Source organism: Danio rerio, chromosome 23, assembly GCF_049306965.1.
Source record: "Danio rerio strain Tuebingen ecotype United States chromosome 23, GRCz12tu, whole genome shotgun sequence".
Lineage (NCBI taxonomy): Eukaryota > Metazoa > Chordata > Actinopteri > Cypriniformes > Danionidae > Danio > Danio rerio.
Window position 1 is genome coordinate 25,923,335 of NC_133198.1, and position 15,785 is coordinate 25,939,119.

Genomic DNA, 15,785 nt, shown 5'->3' on the forward strand with positions numbered 1-15,785 from the left:
ATTATTTAAAATGTGGCAAAGAAAACCGGGACATTAGGTAAAATTCCTTTGCATTTAACCCTATTTAAGTCTAAAATGTCATTTATGATGTGCTTAAAAAGGTCTTTAAAAGTCTGACTTGATGAAACCCCCAGAACCCTGTACTTAGTCTATATCATACTATTAAAATAATTTTTAATATATTTTAAAATATTTGTAAATGCAAAATGAATGTATACTAATTATTAAAAAATTTCAACTGTAGTATGTTTAATAGAAAATATAATGTGTACACTTGACTAAATGTTTATCTGTTTGTGGGATAAGAAGTGCTGTATAATTCTATAAATGACATATAGGTGGTAAAAAATGAATGCTCTTCACAGGTGGTTCAGGATTCAGGATAACCACACACATGTAGATAATACTGGAGTAAGCATGTGTGTCTGTTTTTCTCCTCGTTCTTCAGCGTGGCGTCTGACTTGTGAACCGTGGCCCAGGCGGGCAGGAAGCGCGTCATGGCTCTAACTGGAACCAGATGTCAGAGGCTGCTGGGGATTCTCACAGTGGAACATGCTCGTCAAAAGGAAACTTCTTCTTTCTCTCTCTTGCTCTCTGTTTCTTTCTCTCTTTCTATGCAGCCATCAAAGACCCTGCTTGTTTGGGTGCTGATTGATCAGTAGAAGATGACAGTCACCACCACATACATGTTCAGCAGGAAGGAGAGAGAGAGATATTGTGAGATTAGGTAAGGACGAACTAAACCATGAACAGACTGATAAAGTACCTAAACTTTGTTGCATTGGAAACTTTTGAGAAAAAAAGAAACAGCCTGGCTCTTGATGGACCATGAACCTATAAGCATCTGACTCTTGATTTGAATTATTTACTTGTATAATTTGTAGAAATATCAGGAGAGGAGAGCTGAAGACATGGCAAAGATTTATTATTTTTTAAACAGGGACAAACAGTATAGCAATCATTAAAGATGCACTGTATTTGCACAAGTCTATCCACACAACTTTTTAAGTCATGTAATAAGTGCTTTGCAAAAGTGTTTAAGACTAAAAAGCACCTCTCAATTAAAAGTCAGTAGTTTTATGAAAAATAAAACTTATCACCCTGACTCACACATAGAGTACACTCAAAACATACGCTGGGTTGTGGTATCCCAATGTAGGGTCAGATATGTACAAACCCAATGTTCGATTATTATTATTTTTTCAATTCCATTTAAATATTACACTTTTTTTGCCTTTATTGTGATGGGACCAACCCAAGGTCATTTCTAAAAATTTCTGTAAAATACATCCCAGGAAGTGTTTTTTTTTTTTTTTTTTTTAAACAGTTTTTGTTTTCTTAAATCCACCAGAGGCCACTGTATATGCTTTTTCAATTCTCACATTTCTCTTGCGAGTGTCATTCGCGCTTGCTATTCTCACATAAATCCACCAGAGGCCGCTGTCAACTGACTGACTGACCAATCGACTGGCCCACTCCTGCTTTTCTAAACCCAACCAATAGTGTTTTAAAAAGCACCAATTGACCCGCCCACCCACTCACTTCCCTAAACCCAAACAACAGTTTATAAAAGCAATCCAGAAAAAGAAAAGCCTTCTGATTTTTACCACATTTTCAGATTTGACCACATTCTCACCCTGTTTTATTTATACATTTTTTTCTCCTTTTTGGTCCTACCCGATTTCTGGAACCGTTCTCTGGACTTGAACGCTGTCATTGCGGTCAACTCCTTTCTGCATCACAAGTCCACTGACGTACATGGCGAGGTAACTGGACAAACTGGTAACAGCGGGAAAGCCGTCCACACGGAGGTAAGCGGTCAGCTGGTAAGCGGAAAAGGAACAGCATCCTACCACCCCGTAGTATTCATTTTAAAAATGAAATGCAGCCATTTGTACTTCTGGCTACATGATTTGTGATCTCCAGAAATGTATATAGGGCTACATTTTCAGAATGACCCTATGTTGGATAAAACATAGTCAGACAGGCCGACTTAATTACACTTTTTAACCTAACATTGGGTTACGCCAACACAGCATCTTTTTAGAATGTATCAGAATGTGTGTGTGATTGCCAATTGACAATGTAAGACACAATAAATTTTTATTTATACAAGAGTGTTCTCTATAACAGTTGCATTTCATTCTTGAATGGTTCAGCAAAGGTTGAACAAATTAAGTGCAATTGTCAAATAGTCAATTATGAAAGTTAATGAATAATTTCTGAATGAATTAGATGTTTTAAACAAATCAGCTGGATTAGATTTGACGCAACCCTTAATTGATAATATCTAAACTACATAATTGGTTTTCAGTCAATCAGTATGTTTACATGGACATTTAAAATCAAATGATTTGCCCTAATCTGAATATGACAATAATATGATTAAGGTGTTTACACAAGTTGCTTTTTGAATGTTCTTTTCATGATCCTGTCTTACTTGTTATAGTTCATAATTCGATTAACGTCATTCACATTTCCTACGGAGTTTAATGTAGTTTTGTGTTTTATTTTTAATTTGTCTACTTTAAATGCAGTTTGGCACTTTCACGTTCTTCCAGAAACATTTCATGCATGCCGTCATGACAAACGAGATTTTGTATGTGATTTTGAACTGCTGGAAGAGTGCTATTTTAATGGAATCTGATGCCGTATGGGGAAAAAAACTTCTGCATTTTGCAGTCGATAGGTGCAGAAAATAGTGTCAAACAGCTGTGTATATGGAATATCTAGTCACGAAAGGAACGAAAATCCTACACAATGATAATAATTTGATTAAGGAGTTTACATGTCTGTACTGCTCTTCAATAATGCCACTAAAATCGGCATACTCCACATCTTAATTTGATTTCTGTTTAATTCGATTATAACCTTAATCAAACTAAATTAATCAAAAGTCACTGTTTACGTGCTAGACTCTTAATCAGAGTATTGTCTCAATCAAATTAAGTCGGATTATTGGTATTCGATGTTGACATCATACTGTATGACAGCGATTTGAAAGGATTGAATTACGAAGTTGGTTCATTTTTTTTTTCAGAATGATAAATCAGATTGCTAAACATTAAAATTTCTCTTTCTGTCATTTTTGGATTTTTCTATATTTTCTTCAAGTTTGAATTTGTGTGTGGCGTTCTCTCTCTGAGGGCCTAGCTAGTGTGCCAGTGAATTGGCCTCTTCTCAATGCCCCAAGGCATGGCCTGCCTCCACTCCGCCTGACTGCATCCACAGCCCAGCACAGGCACGCTGCCAACTGTGTCCTTGGTTTCAGCCTCTCCATGCTGCCAACCTCCCTTAGCTTCTCTAATGTCCTGCAATGCAGTTTCTCAGAATTAAAGCCACCAGAAAGCTTTGCATTTCAACACGGGGATGATTATATGATTAGAGAATATGTGATATTCTAGCTTAGCATGAGGCATGGAAGGCTTTAAAACCATTTTTGACATTTTCAACTCAACAAATCTACACTTCATGCACTGTAATGACAAAGAAAAAAAATGATAAATTTAAAATTAAATTTGATTGAATCTAAAATTAAACAAAACAAAGGGGAGTTGATACGTTGTATTCGCTTTATACTCAGCGTGATGAAGATTGGCAAAGAACAATGAAAGCTTTTTCATCAGTGTACTTAAAAGGAACTAAGGCTATAATCAATGCCAATGGTCCTTTAGCTAAGCACTGGGCTAAGATTACAAACACTTGTGTAATGATGTGTATTTCATTTTTATTAAAAGATGTTATAAATTAGTTTTTTTTGCTTTGTCGTTTTGCAGTGTAGAATGTAGATGTGGGTGAGTAATTAAGACTGCAATATCAAAATGTGAAAAAAATAAAGGGGTTTAAATAACTTTGTGAGGCACTTTATGTCAGACATATTTAAAACAAAAAATCTATTAATGGTATATTAAAAGATTCTATTTAAGGAGGACGATGCAGTCCCAAAATTATCATCAATTGCATAAATCTTTACACTCTTTTAGAAAACCTTTTACAACCATATTATTCAACCCGCTAGCATTTGCCCGATTGCCAGCAGTATTTTTTTTACTTATCTACCACATAGAACTAGCTAAGTTTTAACATTTTATTCTGACAAAAACCGATACCTTATTTCACTAAATTTAATTTGACGTCCTTAAAATTTGACGTCACATCTTTAATCCACACATATTATATGGGTGTATGCTCACCAGCCATATTCAGCCAATCACATGGCAGCAACTCAATGCATTTAGGGATGTAGACATGGTCAAGGCGATCTACTGCAGTTTAAATTGAGCATCAGTACGGGGAAGAAAAGGGATTTCAGTGACTTTGAACATTACATGGTTGTTAGTGCCAGATATGCTGGTCTGTGTATTTCAGAAACGGCTGATTTACTGGGATTTTCATGCACAACCATCTCTAGGGTTTACAGAGAATGGTCTGAAAAAGAGAAAATATCCAGAAGAGGCTGTTCTGTGAGCACAAATGGCTTGTTGATGCCAGAGGTCAGAGGAGAATGGCCAGACTGGTTCAAGCTGATACAAAGGTAACAATAACTCAAATAACCACTCGTTACAACTGAGGTATGCAGAAGAGCATGTCTGAATGCACAACATGTCACACCTTGGGGCAGATGGGCTACAGAAGCAGAAGACACTGGGTGCCACTCCTGTATCGGAAACTAAGGCTACAATTGGCACAGGCTCATCAAAGTGAAAGCATGGATCCTTCCTGCCTTGTATCAGCGGTTCAGGTTGGTGGAGTTGGTGTAATGGTGTGGGGGATAATCTCTTGGTACACTTTGGGCTCATTAGTACCAATTGAGGATTGTGTCAATGCCACAGCCTACCTGTGTATTGTTGCTGACCATGTCCATCCCTTTATGACCACAGTGTACCCATCTTCTGATGGCTACTTCCAGCAGGATAATGCACTATCTATGTCACGAGAGATGTGCAGTCGACAAATGAATGTGCGGCTGAAAAATATGCAGCAACTGCGTGATGTTATCATGTTATTATGGACCAAAAGATATCTCTCTAAGAAATATTTCCAGTACCTTGTGCCATCTATTCCATGATAGATTAAGGCAGTTCTGAAGGCAAAAGGGGGTCCAACTCCACACTACTAAGGTGTACCTAATAAAGTGGCCGGTAAGTGTATATATATAAATATATAATGTATTAGGTGTAAAATATTGTATTTATTACTACTTATTCATATGAAAAAGATTGAAAACCCTTTTTTCAGTTCAAGGTTATTTCTAAAGACTTCTCTACTGTAAATAATTACACTGACATTTGTGCGTTGTGGGCGGTGTGTACAGCTCTACCGTCTACCAGTTTGTGTATAGTATAATTTTGGTCAACAAGTGGCTAACCCTATAGAGTTTCTAGAGGTGTTAAAAGTTCATTGTGTATGAACTGTGCACTCTCTAGCCCATGACCTCTATTTCCTCTGCCCAAGGCTGATCTGTGGGCCGCCTGCCCTTGTGAACAGTCCCTGGTCCCTCTAGATCGATAATCATCTGCCTACCATGAGCTACGCTTGACCTGCAAATGACCTTACCGTGTGTTGAAGCTGGATCTATTACATGGATGGCATACAGCAGTTTCTGTTGGCTGAGGTCAGTGTACAAATACATGTTTGTGTGGGTAAAAGTGCAGTTTTTCGGAGAATGGTGAGCGTGTTTGCCCACAGAATGCTGCATGTTGCTTTTTTTTGCTGGCAGTTCATGTATTTTTCACAGGGCTAAGTGCGCGTGATGTGAGCGGGTGAGTGTTTTGTCGTGTTCGCATGTGTATGGTAGGCCTCTAGTGTAGTTTAGTGATTCAGGCCTTGTTTACACGGCGTGTTTTGATGCTCAGTTCTGATTTGTAGCTTATATCCATTTTTTTAACACAATGGTCAGCCCGTTCTTTCAATTGTGACCCATATTTGATTCATGCATTTAAAATTGCTATATCTGAATCATTGTGTATGCCTAAATGTTTTTTTGGACCACACAATGTGGTAACGCTTTAGAATAATGATCCATTATTTAATGTATTTACTAACATTAACAAAGTATGAACAATCTTGTACAGCATTTATTAATCATAGTTCAACATTTACTAATGTATTCTTAACATCCAAATTCATGCTTGCTTACATACTGTAGTTAATGCACTGAGTAACTGATCATACTCCCAAAAAGACTTTTTCTGCTTGTTCAAACTACTTATTTAAAATAAGTTGAAACAACAGAATTCTTAAGTTTTTTGGGGGGAGGACAACTAAATTATTTTATGTTCAGTCCACTTAACAACTTCTTTTTTTGTGTTGGGACAACATGAAGGAATTGTGTGGAACCCAATGTTTTTACAGTTTGTTCCTTATAACATGTAATATATTTTTTTGCACTTTGTTCAGCTGTCAGATGTATAAATCTCAATTTCTAAAATTGACACATATGACTTTTGTTATCCAGGGGCACGTATGGGAGAAAACCTCCAGCCTATAAAAAGGACATTCTCAAATGTGCTATAAGAGTTAGATTATTTAAAACACCCACAGGAAAAAAATGGCAAAACCAAAAATTAAGAAAAAAGTTATAATTAACTATGAATTATCCTGGGGTGATGCGGCGGTGCAATGGGTAGTGCTCTCGTCTCACAGCGAGAAGGTTGCTGGTTCGAGTCTCGGCCGGGTCAGTTGGCATTTCCGTGTGGAGTTTGCATGTTGTCACCGTCTTTGCATGGGTTTCCTCCGGGTGTTCCCCCACAAGTCCAAAGACATGTAGTACAGGCGAATTGGGTAAGATAAATTGCTAGTAGTGTATGTGTGTGAATGAGTGTTTATGGGTGTTTCCCAGTGATGGGTTGCATCTGGAAGGGCATCCACTGCGTAAAACATGTGCTGGATAAGTTGGCGGTTCATTCTGCTGTGGCGATCCCAGATTACTTAAGGGACTAAGCTGAAAAAAAAATGAATGAATAAATTAATGAATTAGCCTATATGAAAATATGTTCATACCACAGTCAATTTTTGATTACCTTGGGAGCCATGCAATTCTAGTATCAGGCCTCCTAGCCAAGATGCTGGATACTTGATGCTAGCTCTGTGATCAAAAAGCCAAATTTTGACAATGTTTTGAGGTGGAGGAGGAGAAAAATGGTCTTCATTATAGCCTGCACTTATACTGAAGTTATTATGTCTTGTCCTCAACCATTTAGAGAAATGTTGGTGTGTGAAAAAGTTTTCAGGACTGGTGTAGATTATTGGCAGGCTTTTCATTATTTTCATTACTAATTATTATTATTAGTTTTGACATATTAATGTACTGCCTCCACACATACTTCCTGCTGAGAATATGATGTCATTAAACAGTCCAGAAGTGCCAAATTATCACAGTTTACCTGACATACAGAAAAACACAGCCTGTCTGTCCTCATAACAGTCACATTGGAATATATTTGATTTATTTTCACATACAAATCTTGAAATATCCAAACGCACATGCTTTTCCCCCATACACAGCCATAGAACACGTCTGATTTGTGTCACACATAAGCAAAACTCTGAATTGTGTTTTTTTTTATGTAACTCACTGTAAATGGAGCCTTAGACGTACCCTGTTTCCATCTGCAGACTTGTGGTGCGAGAGCTGCTGTCTCTGCTAATTGAACCCCGCAGGTGAAGTAAGGATGGAGGGAGGCAGTGGAAGGAAGGGAAAACAGAGGGGGGAAAGGCTTGGGTGAGGCTGTAGTGCCCCTGGGGTTTCGGTCCCTGCAAGCCTGCTTCCCTTGGTCTAAATATCTGGCTTGATGCTCCGGGGCTTCCCTCTGTCTTATCTGCTGATAATTGGGTGCTGTAGCTATACAGCACACTTATGAAATATAGATTTCTTCTATATCTGTGCAGAAAGTGCACATGAAAACCTCCCGGAACTATTAGTCCGAGGTTTTACGTTGGAAACCAAACATTTCTGCATTATGCACTCTAAACAATAGGGGCAATATTGCAAAGCCGAATACAGTGCAGATTGTGTTGGGTTGTAAAGTGGTACCATTAGCTTGTAGCCGATCCTTCATTGTGTTTTTCCTGCACGGGCCCCCTCCAGCCGAGATGTTCCTCTGAGTCTCTCCGTAGACCTGGGATCTGAGTCGCCACTGGCTCTGTTCAAATTGCAGTCTACCAGTCTGATGTGCTGGTGAAGTAAACCAACAAGAAGCTAGCAAAGTTTTGAGTACAAAGGTTCCTGAAGGAAACCACACAGCTGTATGCTAGTATACTAATTGTGAACATGAGTTAGCTTATATACGTGATTCTTCAGTTTTCAGGACTTCTTGGAATTGTTAGCAACAGTGAATGGACCATTTTTCTGCTAGTAAACATTATGATGTTTTCTTTGTAGGCAGAACTTAAAGGTGCCATTTACCGCATTGGTTCAGTAAGTTAAATTGTTCTCTGATATCTACTGTATATAGTAGGTATATAGTGCTGTAAAAAAATAAATGAGTGAAAGAGAAGAGAACCCAGTACAGGAAACTTGAAACAAGCAGAATTTAAGACGCTTTTATTAAGACGTGTTGGTTAATCTGCAGTCATACAGTGTCTTCATGCATCTGTCCATGTATCTGCAGGAATAACCTACTGGAGGTCTGCAGTCTGGAAGTTTTATCACAAGTCTAAATTAAGACAAAGATGTCCTATCTATAATGTCTTCTTAGGAGGAGGAGAGATGGCTAAACAAAGCTTGCAAATTCAGTATTGGAGTCAGCATGATAATTGGCATTTAGGTGTTAGAAACCTGCCCAGCTACTGACCACACAAATTAATGAACAAAAGGGGTTTCTTTGGCCTGAAAGTATCACCCAAAGGCAAAGGCAGAGTCGTTAAAAGCCTGCCCGTAGCATTTGCATCACTTTGGCTTAGCCAGTAGTCAGAAAGAACCAAAGCATATAACTTTTCAGTTATATATAACTTTTTCCTTGTCAATCGATAAAATTGGTTGGGTTAAGGAAAGGAGAAGGATGGGTCAGCTGATTGGCTGGTCGCCCAGTCAATCATTCAGCCAGTCAGACAGACGGTCGTTTGACAGCGGCCTCTGGTGGGTTTACGTGAGAACAGCAGGTGCGAATGGCACTCGCGAGAAAAATTTGAGATCTGAGAATGCATAAACAGAGGCCTCTGGTGGGCGTGAACGGCACTCGCGAGAGACATTTGAGATGCGAAAAAGTGCACACAGCAGCCTCTTGTGGATTCGTAAAAATAAAAACTGCAAAAATACGTACCTCCCGGGACGATTTTCGCGGTCTCCAGAAACGTCCATGGGACTACGTTTTCAGAATGAGCCTGGGTTTAATTGGTGAAGAACGGTTTCAGAAAGCAGGTAATACAAAAACACAAGCTAAAAAATTAAATAAACAAGTAAATAACAGGGTGAGAATGTCGTAAAATATGAAAATGTGCATGGAAAAATGAGGGGGCTTTTCTTTTTCTGAATTGCTATTTAAAACACTGCAGTTGAGGTTAGGGAAGGTGGTGGGTGGATCAATCTGTGCTTTTCAAAGCACTATTGGTTGGGTTTAGGAAAGGGGGAGGGTGGGGAGATATCGGTTGGTTAGTCAGTCAGTTGACAGTGGCCTCTGGTGGAATTCCGTGAGAACAGCAGGTGCGAATGGCACTCGCGAGAAAAATTTGAGATCTGAGAATGCATAAACAGAGGCCTCTGGTGGATTCGCGATAAACAAAAACTGCAAAAAAAAAAAAAAAAAAACGTAGCTCCTGGGACATATTTTGCTCTCTCCTGAAATGTATATAGGGGTATGTAATCAGAATGAGCCTAGATTGATAAAATAACTACCCCTACAATTAGAAGATCTATAATTGACCATATTTGGATTGGTCATGAACATTAATGAGTTTCACTCTGACCTGCAGCTTTCTCTCACACACACATAAACACACAGCATGATGTACGCTGAACATGGGCAATATAATAATACCTAATTTGCCAAAAAACGAATTTAACAAATAAAGTATATGTTCAGTTAAAAAAACTTTTTAGAGAGTGAGCTCTCTATAATGAACCCATCAAAGTAATGTGAAGTTTTCAGAGTTTTGCTCACGAGATCTGTTGTGGATAAAGGCTAAATTATAGTTAAACTTTGACAAAACGAGGCAGATAAAGATGTAATGTGGTGTATTTTTAAGCTACAATGTTAAAGAAAACAGCCAGGAATTAATATCAATCTCTGCATGAACAAATGACAGTTTAGCTGAGTGATAGATTCAGCTGAGTGATGACACGATTCGGCAGTCTTCATGTGTTTTCGAAGCATACACATAAAATTTTACATTAAACACAAAACATACAATTAAACTGACCTTATTTAAATACTGTTTTTTGCGTCTTGGTGGGACTTTGAACATGTCTTGTGCAGTCGTTGCTCAGTAGTGCATAGTAAACAATTAATGCCTTTCGTTTTCAAAATAAAAGTTCCACCAACATAGTAAGTAAAATATAAAAATAACTAAAGGGAGGAAAATGATTGCTTTTGTCTCACTAGGAAATGTTGTGGCTTATCTAACTCAGCCTGAGGTGTGCATATGAATGATCCCAGAGCTACATATAAGTCTGTGTTCTCCTCTGGATGAATGACCTAAAGTACATTCAAATGATGACGGCGTGCCCCATGAGTTTACACTCATTGTCGTGACTACTTCAATAATGCTAGCTAGCAAGTTTTCTTATGCACTTATTAATTGTAGAAAGGGAGACAATAAAACTGCTTGCTTTGTGTCTAGTCTGTGGTCGTTAACTGCTAGTAATGTTAGCTACCTTAAGCACTAAATAAAGATAGTGCTACATGAGAAAACACTTAACTTGTTTTCCAATAACCTCATGACGATACATTCAACTCAGGATTAAAAACCTTTATTTCACATGCATATCTCTTTGTAACTTTAAAATACATTGCTTAATGCCTATCAAATGTCCCACAAACATATTAAGCAGCTTTATTTTCAGCTGGTTTTAACAATAAGAACTTCTAATCACTAAATCAGGAAATTAGAGTGAAGTATCTATGACACTGAAAACTTAAGTAATCATTCTGAATTAGAGCTTTATGCTATATCTTAAATATATCTTAAACTAAAAATATAAGTTGTACTGTGAAACCCAACGGTCAACTTTACCAAATCAAATGAGTGTAGTTAACTCAAAATGTACAGAAAGTTAATTCTACTCATTTGAAAAGAGTTTTGAACTCAGTGTTGAAGGTAATGAGTTAATTAAATACATCATTACAGCAAGTTCACAGTACTCTTATAGATTAGTTTTTTTTTTTTTTTTTACTCTAATGGTCTGTTGCAGTCAGTTTCCTAAAACTATTTGAGTTGCCTTAACTTTTTGAGTTTTACAGTACTCAGTTGGCTTGAGTTCTCTTCATTTATTGGCTTTTACTGTGCTCAAATTGCTTGATTTACTCACAGTTCACAGTACTCATTAGGATTAGTTTAAAGGCAGAAGAGACAATAAGGCATCCATAAGTAAACTAGTGAAGTGTGGATAATGCATGTTACATTTACAATAACATTCATCTGCAGTCATTGTTTTTTAATGATACAGCTGTTTCACACAGTTTCATTCTAAGATTCCAAAATTGCAGCTATATTTGCATTGGTATTTTGCATTTACAGTGCGTTTAGTTAATTTTAACGCTGCTCTTTTCCCATAAATGTGCAGTATTAGCCACGTTTGAGCATCCGGGGGCTCATTAGCATCTGACACCCACACTGATCTTTGCTCTCTCTCTCTTCCTATTGGCCCACAGTGAGACGACTAGGTCATGCAGTGATGTATAGACCTTACAGTGGATACTCTGAATACATTTTCTCAATTTCATTTTCTATGGACCACCAGGGCTTTGGTCAATATCAATTGCAATGCCTGGCTCCGGGCAGACAAATTCATTTCAATTACAATTACCATCGTCGCGACGTTGATTTATAGCGTTGTTTTCTTTCCAGCGCCTTCCCGCTCCCATTAATCAGCACTTGCCGGCCCGTATGATCTGCAGTTCATCTACCTGCCAAACGGGATTGCTCCGCCGAGCTTTCCTCCGCCTCACCCCCCCACCACAGACCACAGGGAATATTAGTATCCTTAATTCACACTCCATCTTTCCACATTTACTCATAACATGCTAACTTACGAGAAAGCGCACATGACGTGGTTCTTTGCTTCTCTTGTCTTACTCAGTTTATCTTGTGAGTTAATGACATTTTATGAGATAAAGTAAAATCTCTAGAAAATCTCCATTTAAATGTGACAAATATGGTTTTAAAACAGTTATGCTATTTGAGACGAAAGATCAAGACTATATGGAAATGTCATATTATAAACTTGAATAAGCACTATTTTAAGAGACTCATTGACCAAGAAAAACAATATTTCTTATAATTTCTTATTTATGTATATTTTATGTATGAAGTATTATGTATATATATATATGTGGGTTTTCTCCGGGAGCTCCTGTTTCCCCCACAATCCAAAGACATGTGCTATAGGTGAATTAAATAAGCTAAATTGGTTGTAATGTATGTGTGAAAGAGTGTGCATGGGTGTTTCACAGTGTTGGGTTGCGACTGGAAGGGCATCTGTTGCGTAAATCATATGCTAAATAAGTTTGCGGTTTATTCCGCTGTGGCAACCCCTGATAAATAAAGGGACTAAGCCGAAAAAATGAATGTATGAATAAAAGATAACACATGTAAACCTGTCTTGCAGTTTTGAAATGAAGGCTTTTATTATTAAAGGAAAACAAAATACAAAATTAAATAGTCCTGTGTGAAAATGTATTTGTCCCTAAATCTAATAATTGGTTGTTTTAGCAGCAAGAACTGTAATCTAGCATTTTTTATAACTTGCAATGAATCTATTGCAATGCTGTAGTAGAGGCATTTTGGCTCACTAAATTTTCAGAATTGTTGTAATTCAGCCACATTGGAGGGTTTTTGAGAATAAATTGCATTTTAAGGTCATGCCACAGCATTTCAATTGGATTCAGGTCAGGACTTTGACTAGGCCACTCCAAGTCTTAATTTTTTTCAGCCATTTATAAGTGGACTTGTTGGAGTGTTTTGGACCATTGCCCTGCTTCATTTCAGCTTGAGGTCACTGACGCCCCACTCACACAGGGCATCACCGTCAACACTTCCCATTCACTTTGAATGGGTGATGTCAGGCGTTGCCTGCATTGTGGATCCGTTGGCGCCGCTTAAGAGGCGTTGCTCGCTGCAGAAGTTGGGACTAGCTCAACTTTTCTAGCGCTGACGGAAGCGTCAGCCAATCAGATCGCTGTATGCAAATACACCAGCTAGACAGGAGCCTTTTGCTGACTGAATTTCATTGGCTGACGCTGCTATGACGATCGCTTCAGCCCCAACTTTAACCACACCTTCAGTCAAGCGTTGAAGCTGAAGCCCCGTGTGAATGGGGCATAACAGATGGCCTGGCGTTCTTATTCAGGATATTTTGGTAAACAATTTTAAACACATTTCCCACACAAGACTATGGTTTCAGGATAGTTTTATATTTTGGTTTCCTATAATAATCTTTGCTTAAAAACTGCATGATGTGTTTACTTTTGTCATCTTTGACAAGTATTTAAGTTTCTTTGACGAAACATTAAAATGTGATAGCCATACAAAAAAACAGGAAATTAGTAAGGGGGGCAACACTTTTTCACACTACTGTATACATTGTGTTTTTTCATTTAACTCTTACTGTGATGCATTCTGCATCAGAGCAGAGCTCATTAATCATGACCCTTTCAGATATGATTAAAACTAACCATATAATATTAGGAGGGCAGCAGGGTGGCGCAGTGTGTAGCACAATCGCCTCACAGTAAGAAGGTCACTGGTTCGAGCCCTGGCTGGGTCAGTTGGCATTTCTGTGTGGAGTTTGCGTGTTCTCCCCGTGTTCACGTGGGTTTCCTCCGGGTGCTCTGGTTAAGTCCAAAAACATGAGGTGAATTGGGAAGGATAGATTTTCCATAGTGTATGTGTGTGAATGAGTGTGTTTGGATGTTTTCCAGTGATGGGTTACAGCTGGAAGGGCATCTGCTGCGTAAAAACATGTGCTGGATAAGTTGGCGGTTTATTCCGCTGTGGGGACCCCTGATTAATATAGGGACTAAGCTGAAAAGAAAATGAATGAATAAATACAATATTAGGATCAATTTATAGAGTTGTAATTGGACCTGTAAAACCGTCAAAACCTTTAGTGACAGTGTAAATTTAGTTTGCTTTTAATGTATTTATACAGTAGGACCTAAAAATGTGTTATGTAATTGACCCAAGTGAAACCTCCAAATGGTTGGCCATGTACATTATCTACTTTCTGCTTTCATGAGACACAAAATCCCATTCCCAATTCAACAGCCATCCAGTAAACAAGATCATTACATATTTATAAGGTTTGGCCATTTTCGTTGCCTCATAAATACTGTATATCATGTTATTGTAGCGACTCAAGACTGAAAGCAGCCTGCAAAGTGCTACCTTCTCTTAATTCACCGTTTGGATGCAATCAGTCTGGTACAAGCTATACCTATTTTAGATTGTCTGGAAATGTTAAAGATGGTCGCAGTCTCTTGTTTCGTCAGTGCTTCCTCTTCTGTGTTTCAGGGTGAGTCAGACGTTGGCTAAATATGTGAATGGGTGTCATTCCAGGGCGAGTGTAGCTGAGCCGGGCTGCCGCTGACATGACTGTGTTTGCAGAGTTCAAATTTGTCCCCACGGCTTGGCAGCTGCTGCCGGATCCTGCCGTGCTCTCCTGCGGTCGTCCTGTCTCAAACGTCACGTGAAGACTGGAAATTGCATGCACATTTGCCGGCGCCCCGACAGTTTCCAGAAAAGGCTGTGATTCAGGCCTCCAATAAAACAGCTCAGCCTGGACAGATGAAAAGTCTGTTTGGACAACATTGTGATTGTCCTGTTTTGGGTGTTGTGGGAAGCGGATTGGGTTTCAGCCAACAGTGGAAACTACACATTAAAAGCGTAACTGGAGTAATTTGTCACCGGACAGATTTACTCCGGACAAAGTTATGGGAATCCTTAAAGGTTAATTCAAGCGCACTAACGTTTGTCTATTTGCAGGGAGCAGAACGGGATGCTCGTTCAATTTATGGTTACAGAGACCTTGGATCGTCTTCCAAAACGAAGTTTAATGGTAAATATTCAGAAGAATTTCTTCCTGGAAGGATCTGTTAACTAACTTGCCAAACTGTCTCTTCTTTTCCGATATATTACTTCCTTGTCATCCTAAATCAACAAAATAGATTTCAGTGAACTTTGAGCTACGGACACCTGGTTTTTCTAGCTTTGGCGAAGGCTTATGAAAAACGAGCAGCTGGATCAGGTGACACCTGAATGAGACGTTTAGAAGCGAATCAGATCTAAATAGAGCTGAACTGTCTTTCATGCAAGTGATTATCTTTCTGTTGTCATACATTAAAGATTTTCATGCGATAATTTACATCATTATGATCCACAGCTCTGCATTCTTAATAATGCTCCTGTGTGGGGGTCATTTTTAACTTTCAACATAAGAAGTTAAGGCAGGGGGAAATGATGATTATCAAGGATAATTTTAACAACAACAAGAACTACAATATTATGATGTGTTATTTGTGTTATTGATGTGTTATTAATGTTTTTACATTTAGTCATTTAGCAGACTTATTTTTTTAAATAATAATAAATGATTAGCTAACAATAGCTGCATTTCCATTACCCTTCAA

General features: G+C 38.3%; 1 long non-coding RNA gene across 8 annotated transcripts in view; it reads left to right on the plus strand.

Annotated features, from left to right (window-relative positions):
* Positions 1-15,516, plus strand: part of LOC101883493 (uncharacterized) — a 48,568-nt gene extending 33,052 nt beyond the window's left edge. For 3 of the 8 annotated variants that reach the window (XR_012398488.1, XR_012398489.1, XR_012398490.1), the window contains 7 exons: positions 449-727; positions 1,746-1,811; positions 4,369-4,534; positions 4,622-4,741; positions 4,881-5,141; positions 5,455-5,614; positions 14,671-15,516. This is a non-coding gene — a long non-coding RNA (uncharacterized lncRNA). The remainder of the gene's footprint in view (positions 1-448; positions 728-1,745; positions 1,812-4,368; positions 4,535-4,621; positions 4,742-4,880; positions 5,142-5,454; positions 5,615-14,670) is intronic. The other 5 variants (XR_012398494.1, XR_012398495.1, XR_012398493.1 and 2 more) reach the window with 4 other exon arrangements.
* Positions 15,517-15,785: the final 269 nt, after the last annotated feature.